Source organism: Gracilinanus agilis, chromosome 2 (genome assembly GCF_016433145.1).
Source record: "Gracilinanus agilis isolate LMUSP501 chromosome 2, AgileGrace, whole genome shotgun sequence".
Classification (NCBI taxonomy): domain Eukaryota; kingdom Metazoa; phylum Chordata; class Mammalia; order Didelphimorphia; family Didelphidae; genus Gracilinanus; species Gracilinanus agilis.
In genome coordinates, this window is record NC_058131.1 from 286661205 (window position 1) to 286671078 (window position 9874).

The 9874-nt window shown below is 41.4% G+C and overlaps 1 pseudogene; it reads right to left on the reverse strand.

Annotated features, from left to right (window-relative positions):
* Positions 1 to 7294: 7294 nt before the first annotated feature.
* On the reverse strand, positions 7295 to 8076 carry LOC123235264 (annotated as a pseudogene).
* Positions 8077 to 9874: the final 1798 nt, after the last annotated feature.

A 9874-nucleotide genomic window follows, 5' to 3' on the forward strand; every position in this document is an offset into this window, starting at 1 on the left:
ATGGGGTTTTATCTTTGTAAAATTTAACTTCCCCACCCAAAATATCTGACTTGAAATCAGAGCAAAAGTTGGGGGTGGGGTAGGTATCCCTGGGCAGTACTTTCTAAATCCTGTTTATGTTCAATCATAGATTTTTTTTTTTTTAGCTGAAAGAGGGACTATTTAGAGACTATTTAGTTCAACCCCTTCCTTTTACTGATAAGGAAAGTGAGGCCCAGATTTGCCCAACATTGAACAAGTATTAAAGTTTCAAGTCAGAGTTTGAACCCGGGATCTCGGATTCCCCAGGGAGTCAGCTCTTTGCTTTTCATCCTTCTGCATCCTGAGGTCCCTGTTCAGCTTCTCCTAGGCTGAAGACTGAGCAACTGTCTTCAGTCCTCCTAACTCAGGACATGATTAGCTGGATGAGTTACAAATCTGTTGTGTGTTTCATGTGTGGAAAGCCTTTAATATTGGGTTTGAAAACAATTGCAGAAGGTTGCTGTAATTAATTCCATTTGACATACTTGGAGTTAGGGCCCTCATGGATTAAATATGCAAATTTATGCCAAACCAGATGCAAGGTATTGTTTAGAGCCAATAGCCCTGGTGCTTTTTTTTTTTTTTTTTGGAAAAAAATTTGAAGTTTAGCTGACTGTCCCTGCTTGAGACAGAAGCTTTTAGAGTAATATGGGAAAGTGTATTGAACTTCCAGGAGATTAGTAGGTGATAGTCTCTGGGTTCTTATTATTAGCCAGTTTGGGAAGGAAGGAAGGAAGGAACCAAGCATTTATAAAATAACCACTATGTTCCAGGTTCTTTACAAGCATCCTTATAACAACGCTGGGAGGCAAGAGCTATTACTCCACTTTACATTTGAAGAAACTGAGGCAAACAGAAATTAAATGACTTGCTTAGGATCATACAGATAGTAAATGTGAGACTGGATTTGAACTTAGGTCTTCTTGTTTCTAGCCCCAGTAATTTATCCAGTGAACTGCCTGCCTATGCTTTGCCAGGGTTAGAACCCAGATCTCTTAATTCCTTCTGGGGGAGTAGTCAGTCAACATGCTTTAAGCTCCTACTAAGTGCCAGGAATTGGACAGGGCACTGGAAAGATATAAAAGATGAAAAAAATGGAAACAGTCCTGGTTTGTTCTCAAGGAGTTTATATTCTAATTAGAGAAGATAACATGTCTTTTTTTTTTTTTAACCAGTTTTTGAACATACCTGTTCGTTGGTATATTGTCAAGAGTTTCTCTCTGTCTCTATACAGGTCTTTTCTGAAACTTTTCCTGTTAAAAGAATGGCCTGAGGGCACTGAGAGGTTAAAAGAGGCCTCACAACCAGTAGGTGTCAGAGGTGGCCTTGGTCCCACGTGTTCCTGACCCTGAGGCCAGCTTTCTGTTCAGCTAGGGCCAAGCTGTCTCTCACAAGGTAGTTAATTACCAGGTTTTTAGGGAAAAGAGGGCATTAATGGTTGGGGAGATTTGAAAGAAGGTCTTTGCTTAAGTTTGGAGGTCATTTCTTCCCCCAGTACATAATAGGGCAAGGGAATAGGTAAGAAATAAACCAATAACCCCAAATGCCCAGCCCTTACCACTCTTCTCCCTTGGAACAAATATGGATTCTAAGATAGAAAACAAAAAAGTTAATAGCCTTTGGGAAGTCTCATTCGACTGCATAGAAACAGAATCCTAGAATGTTAGTGCTGGAGGGGCACTTAGAACCCCAATGTTAGAATATTGCTAGAGCTTGAAGAGACCTTAGCTGCCCATTGTCCTCTATTTCACCATAGTATGTGGTGGGGAAACCTTATGAATCTTCTCTATCTGGTGAATGAGTTTATTTGGAAACATTGATTGCATGCCTGCTACAGGTAGAGCACCATGATACTAAATCCAGATGTGTCTTAAGATAGTCATTGCCCTCAAAAAATTTACAATCTAGTGGATATGACAGGATGTATCTAGGACAGTGATGGGCAAACTTTTTAAAGAGGGAGCCAAAGGAAAGGAAATGCTCATCTGTCAGTCTGTTTCTAAGGCAACTTTTTCGAAGTTTCATTGTATTGTGTCCTACTCATTGTATTCATCAGATTAGGAATAATGTAGCAAAGCTGGATAGAACATTTCAGGCCTCCCCCCCCCCCCATCTGGCCCTCGGGCCATAGTTTGCCCATCACTGATCTAGGACAAATTAACAGCAGAAGACATTTTAAGCAGTGCCTGGGGAGTGTTTTAGAAATTAAGCACCACAGGATTTCAGAGGAGGGAAAGTTTAGTGCCCCCAGACATGGCTTCTTGCAAATCCTGCAAAACTTAACTTATAGTTGGGGTTGTTGTGGGGTGAGGGGGACTTCTTGAAGATGAATTAATGAATGGGGGGAAGCATTTATTAAACATCTACTATGTGCAAAACACTGGGGATACAAGTAGGAGAAAGAAAGACAATCCCTTTTTTCTAATCAATCAACATTTACTTAGAGGCTCTGCATGCCAGGCACAGAGCTAAGTGCTAGGGGGACCAAAAGAAGCAAAGTCTCTGCCTTCAAGGAGCTTCCAGTTTAATGGAGGCTTACATTCTAATAGAGGGAGATAATACATATTGGAGGTTTCAGCTTTAAGTAAGATGACCTTAGAAGGGATAGTAGGATTTGAAATAAGTGGAAAAGAAGAAGAAGGGCAGGCTGGCAGAAAAACAAAATCTCTGAAAGCAGTGGAGCTTGGCTTTGAGTTCTGTGACACTGGTCTGGAGCTAGTAGTGTACAAGACCACTGAAAGTGGAGAGAATTGGCTTCTCACCTTGGAGCCAGCAATGAGAATCATTGGGGATTGGCCAGAACTGGGAAAGGGCTAGGGCTAAGGTTCCTCCTAAGTAGAGATGTAAACAGTAGTGTAAACAGTAAGCACCAGCTTCAAAGTGGTATAAACAGTTTGGTAAGGAGGAGGGAGGAGTAGAAGAGCTATTAAAATAAGCAGATGGCTATATATATATATGTACGCATACATATATATATACACACATACACACACATACATATATAAAATAGGAGGCTCAAAAAGCATGGCTGAAAATCCAACATCGGAGACTATATTGATGTTGAAGGTTTTATGGAGAGAATCTGCTGTGGTGTAGCGGGGTGAGCTGTGATATCTTGGCAGAAGAGTTTGGGAGATGCTGAAAAAAGGAGACCAAAATGTCCAATTGAGTCAAGGTCCTTGCCAGAGATTCCAGACTCCAGCTGTACAATACCTCAGGCTATCCCTTGGTTGTCTTAAGAAATTTTCTGTGGGAAATCCCCTTTTGTTTGGTTTACTTTTAAAGGTAAGTCTTTGCCCCTCAGCTCTTAATGGGCTTCCAAGGATCAAATATACTAATCATGGGTTCCCCCCATGGAAAAATGTTGGAATGTTTCCTCTAGGTTAGGAAAGGGACCTGCAGTCCAGTAACCAAGAGCCTTCTTGCTCTTCTTTTAACAAGACGCTCTACCCTTGCTATTCTTCTTGCCTAAGAAAGTAAAGTTTAAACAAAAAAAAAAAAACCAAACCCAAAACCAAAACACTGTCTCCTGGTGTCTGCTGGCTGGCTTTCATGCTTGGAGTGCTCTTCCTTCTCATCTCTGCCTCCTGACTTCCCCTGGCCTCCTTTTAGTCCCAGCTAAGGCCCCAAACTCCCTTTATGTCCAGTGCCTTCCTGGTGATGATTATTTTTGATTATCCTGCATACAGCTTGTTTGCATGTTGTCTCTCCCATTAGACTGGGAGCTCCTTGAGGGAAGGGACTGTTTTTTTTCTTTCCTTGTATCCTCAGGGCTTGGCATGGTGGCTGTTTAATAAATGTAGAAGCCTGACCTTGTGCTAAATTCTGGGAATACAAACACCAAAAATAAAACAAGCTCTCGTCTCAAGGTGTTAAAATTCCAAAAGTGGGGGTAAGGAGGATGACATATACCATGTATACAAACAGTGCATACGGAATAAATACATAGTAAATATAAGACTTTTGGGGAAAGAGACTTCTGATCTTGCCTTTGGATTTAGGAAGCATTAAGGAGACAGCATGGGAATAGGCAAGACTTCTTGCTGTCATGGACCCTGGACCACTGGTGAGTTTTCTGAGGCTGTGCTTTATCACTTAGAAATAGGAAGGCCCAATTCTTTTGGACTCCCTTCATCAATGAACCCAGCATCACCTGTAGGTAGTGCCATGTTGAAAGCTGTTCAGTGCTCCCATAGGGATTTGTTTGCTCAACCTGAGATCTTTACAGCCCATCCAAGTTTACTTTAGGGTTGCAGGATCATGAGATTTATAGTAGAAAGAGACCACAGATCTTTTCGTTTAGATCAGTAATTCCCAAAGTGGGCGCTATAGCCCCCTGGTGGGTGCTGCAGCGATCCAGGTGGGTGGTGATGGCCACAGGTGCATTTATCTTTCCTATTAATTGCTATTAAAATTAAAAAAAATTAATTTCCAGGGGGCTAAGTAATATTTTTTCTGGAAAGGGGGCCAATAGGCCAAAAAAGTTTGGGAACCACTGGGCTAGATGCTTCATTTTATTAGATGCTTCATTTTATCAGATGACAAAACTGAAGCCTAGATTGAGGAGAAGTCTGCCACTAAGTAGCAGATTTAGGTTTTGAAACCTGGTACCTTGATACCATGCCTGTTGCTCTGAACATACTGTTCCTTCATCTTGGAAGAGCCAGATGCAGGACAACCTTAGTCCTTAAGTTTGTCTCTAACTCAACAAAGTCACCATTTAGTTAAGGGCCTAAGTGTACTGAGCCCAGTGTAGGTGCTGGGGAAGCTGGAATACTCTTTGAGTAAAACTTTGTATTATAAAAAAAGGGACCAGAATTTTTGAGGCTCACAGAATTTGATGGGGGACCTCTTATTTAGGCTTTACAGAAGGGGACCTCCTTGAGGGGCTTACAATCTAGTATCATAGTCTACTATTGTCTTGTTTGAATAATAGAAACATAAAGCCAGTAATACTTCCAAACTTGTTTCTTCATCTGTAATATTGAGTTGTATCTGCCTTAATTACTTTCTAGGGTTGTAATAATCCATCCTCTTGACATCATTTGTTGATTCGATATTATATGCTACTAAACAGTCCGGCATGATGAATTGAGACCTGATTTTGAAGCAAAGGTTCAAGCCCACTCAGATACACACTGACTTTGTGTCTTGGACAAGTCACCCTCTTAGCTAAGATTAGATATGGCTGAGAAGGAGGGAGACCTGCCTTGGAAGAGGGAAGTTTCCTTATCCAGGAGTTCTCTCTATAGAATTATCAGATGTGATGATGAAAATGAAAGTGGGAGCAGCTAGGTGGCTCAGTGGTAGATAGCCAAACCTGGAGATGGGAGGTCATAGGTTCAAATCTGGCTTCAGATACTTCTTAACTGAATGATCTTGGGCAAGTACTTACCCTCAGTTGCCTAAACTTTACTGCTCTTCTGTCTTGGAACCTAATAGTATCCATTCTAAGACAGAAATAAAAGTTTAAAAAGAAAAGAAAGTGAAAATGCTTTGAAAATGCTTTTTGCAAATGAGAGCCCTTTGGTGAAATGAGGCTCAGAGAGAAAGTAACTTAAAATCTCATAGTGAGTCAGCAGCAGAGCTTTGTATAGTTAGAAATATCTTGAACCCCTAAAACTACATTACCCCAAATTCCTTTCTGTATTACCCAGAATGCTTTTCCCTGTGTCCACGTTTGTGTGGTCACATTTGTATAAGTTCTGAGGCTACCCCCTCATCCTTTTTTCTCTAGCGAGTAGGCTGGGTTAGCTAGGTGTCTTACTTTAGTTATTATTAATAAAACTTTATAAAATATAATGCTTAGCTTTTGCATATTAATTTTAATCTCCACAGGTTTGGTTAATATTCAGATCTCTGAATGTTTTAGAATCGTATTATGTTGAAATATAAACATTGAAAGTTAAAAACTCCATCCTAATTTTACATATGAGGAAACTGAGGCCCTAGGAAAGAGTGAAACTTGACCAAAATCACCCAGCTGGTTAGTGGGAGAGCTGGGATCTGCAATCCAGATCTATGAATTTCCTAGTCCAGTGATCTTACCATTACACAATTCTATCTTTTCTAAACTGAGACTTTCTGGATACCTTGGTTCTCCTTATGCAGCTCAGTGGGCCATTGGATAAAATCCTACTTCCAGGCATGGCCTGTGCCTCAGCTCTGTGAGAGTAGAAGGTAGGCACAGTCAGGCACAGAGCATTGGTAACCTAGACACCCCCTCTCCAAAACACAGCCACCAGGACAAATATTTGAATTGTCAGCTTCCCCATTAAGGCTCAGGTGGCTCTCAGCTCACAGAGAATTCAGGAGCTGCCATAGCTGCTGAGCTATGCACCACCAGTACTTGTACTTGGCCTTGGAAGTAAGAGTTGATCAATTCCACATTGATGATTAGCTAGATGAAGTTAAATCATAGTTAGAATGGTTAAAATATATTCCATTTAGAGAGAAAGTGCTTAGGGTGCACTTGGGCAGATATCCTTGGGTATCTTAAAATGTTCTGGTCATCTGATACCTTTTTCCCCTAAGGGTTAAATGTTGTTATTATTTTTGAAAATGCAAACCAGTTCTATTTTGCTTTAAAAGAAAGAAATTACTATAATACCACCTCCTTTTCTACAGAACAGGTGTTTGGGAATCCAGAATTATTCACTAGATACCAAAATGAGAAAAGGTTCAAATGACCAAGAAGGGATAATGACCTCAAAGTCTATTTCTCTCATATCCTTCATCATAGAAAGGATGATACTGAAGCCTAAACAATCTCAAAATAGTAGGCGGAACCTGCCTCATCCACAAATCCTAAAGGATGTGATTTTTTGGTTTGAATTGGGATTGCGGGAGTAGGAGAGTATTTTTGGAATAATCCCTTAGGGCCAAAATTCAAAGCTAGGTCACATTGAATAGAGGAGTGGGCCTAGAGTCTGGAAAACTTAAGTTCAAATCTCATCTCAGACATTTACTAGATATGAGACCCTGGGAAAGTCACTTTTCTGGGTCTCAGTTTCTTCAGTCTTTAAAATGGGGACAAATAGGACCTACCACTTAAGATTGTTTGAGAATCAAATGAGATTTGTGAAGTGCTTAGTACAATGCCTGGCAAATAGTAAACAATGAACAAATGCTTGTTTCATTTCTTCCACCAGCTTTCTCTGAAAGACCATTTCTAAACTAGCCTGACAAGAAGAGTAGAGGTGGTTAAAGAACTAGGGCTCCACTCCAAAAAGAGAAAGTTTCTGTGGGAATTGAAGCCTTCTCTTCCCTCTCTCTAAACCTCAGTTCCTTCTCTGCTATAGATCAAGTTGTTGACTTACAAGTTATGGAAGCTGGTGGATTGACCATTCCTGGGTTGGAACTGAATATGAGGGCCAAGTTCACACCATGCACCATGCTAGAGCAAGTTGGGTAGGAACTGAAGCCAGAGCTTACTTGCCTCTAAAGAATTAAGTCCCCCCCACTGGTTCATCTCTTGCTCCTGGGAGGTGTCTGGGGAAGAGTCTACAGCCATTAACTAGGACCCCCATGGTGGAAGTGGAGCTGGGCTCCATAACTAGTATGGAGGATTTGGACTCAGTCCCAGAGCTGGGTGAGCTAAGCAGCAATGGGGAGGTGGAGCCAGTGAGCCCTAAGTTCTCCACTGGATTTTTGATGGGCCCAGAGCTACTATCTTCAGACTTACAGACAGTTCCCAATGTCCCTGTCCCATTGGGATTCCATCATCGTTTCCTTTTTCTCTGAAAGTATCCATGACCAAATGTTTTCTCATAGTTTGGGTCCAAGATCCAATAGTTTCCTTTCCCTGGGTCATCTTCATCTCAGAGCACTTTCTTGAAACAGTCGTTGAGGGACAGATTATGATAGATATTCTGCCAGCCAGCCTACCCTTCTCGTAGAAGAGGAAGGTGCCCTCCACATACTGATGGATCTGGCTCAGAGTAAACTTCTTGTCTGGGTTGCTCTTGATGGCCTGGCAATGCCAGGACCCCACTATCTTGAAAGTGATAACCAGTTGAGCTTGGAAGTGGCTGCCCCAAAGCTGGAGGAAGCTGGAAGGAACCAGAAGAGCCAAGAGGAGGCCAGGAGGGATCATTGCAGGGGGTATGGTGGTGATCACTGACTACACAGAGCTGGTTACACACAGTGGCGGCTGCGGGAGCAGCCATTGAACAGATTCAACTCTTGCCAGCCCAGCCCAGATTATTGTTGTCATTTTAAGTAGTGTATATACTTGGTTTCTTGACATTTTGAAGAAGAGCTGCTTGAAGTTAAAAGTTGTTTATGTAGACCCTTGGTCATAGTAACCCTTAGGGCACAAACATAGAACCCAATTTAAGGTATTTGGGATTTAGGAGAAACTCACCAATTTTCCAGAGAGCACAGACCTCCCTCTGTTTTCCTATGGTTCTTCCATGGGAACTAAGATTGCTGAGATCCTCCCACATTTCCTTTTCCTGGATTCAATTTATGGAGAATTTTTAAAAGGCCTTGGGCATATGAAGACAAAATAATAAACAATCTCAGCTCTTAAGGATCTTACATACTTTATTGGGAGATACTGAATTTAGTGGGTCTGATGATAGTTATTTGTGTCCATAGTCTTATCTACCAGTTTTATCCTTCCTGCCAGTGCTGAGATAGCAGAGAAAGACTGTATTTATTATAACAATTAATACAGCGTTTGAAGCGGGATAACTAGGCGGCTCAGTGGATTGAGAGCCAGGCCTAGAGATGGGAGGTCCTGGGTTCAGATCTGGCCTCAGATACTCCTGGCTTTGTGCCCCTGGGCAAATCACTTACCTGCATTGCTCTTCTGCCTTGGAATCAATATACAGTATCCATTCTAAGATGAAAGGTAAGGGTTGTTGTTGTTTTTAAAGTGTTTTATGGCCTGCAAAGCAGTTTATTGGCTACCAGTAGCCAATATGTGGCGTATTAGTCATAGACTGGCCAGTGAGGGAGGGAAGGGTCTTTTATAGTGATTAACAGGATAACAGAACAAAATCTTGAGTAACATAGGGATGTCTTCTTCTCATTGGCTAGGAAGCAAAAAAAACAAAACCAAAAAACCAAAAACTCTGACATCAATTTGATATTATGATTGGAGCTCCCCTTCTCAAACCTCTTTAACCACAAACAAGACACTGTGATTCAGGTCTCTAGACAATGCCAGTTTGTAAGAGCTTCAGTGAAGAGGTGGGCTAAGTGTCATCTCTGCTCCTCCCTATTGCATCATTGGGTAATGAGATCAGTTCTCAGGTGATAGGGTTAGTCTGCAGGTGATGGGATTAGTCAGCTGATGATGGCAGTTGCTACACAGTTTAGTTTGATGAAATTGATCCTTAGGCTAGTTCTTCAGAATGCAGTAAATTTCAATACCAGAATGGTACTAGTTTCAAGGTAAAAATTGTGACCTAAGTCACCTGAAGTTGCATGAGTAAAATTTACCGTGGAGAAGAATATTAACTCTAGCTTGACTGAGTTTTTTTTTTTTTAACCCATACCTTCTGTCTTAGAATATATACTATCAGTTCCAAGAAGGCGAAGAAGCCAGGCAGTTGAGCCAATGTGACTTGCTTAGGGTCACACAGCTAGGAAGTGTCTGAGATTTGAACCCAGGACTTCCCGTCTCTAGGCCCAGCTTTATCCACTGAGCCACCCAGTTGCCCCTCACTTGATTAGCAAAATAGAATTAAAAATCCATTTTCAATTTCACAACTTAGAGGTAAAGTTGTTTGCCCAGGATGTCATAGTTATTCTGTGTCAGAAGTAGAATTTGAACTCGGGTCTTCACCAGCTCCAAAGTCACCTTGTTATCCACTATTCCATACTGCCTCTCATAAATACAAAC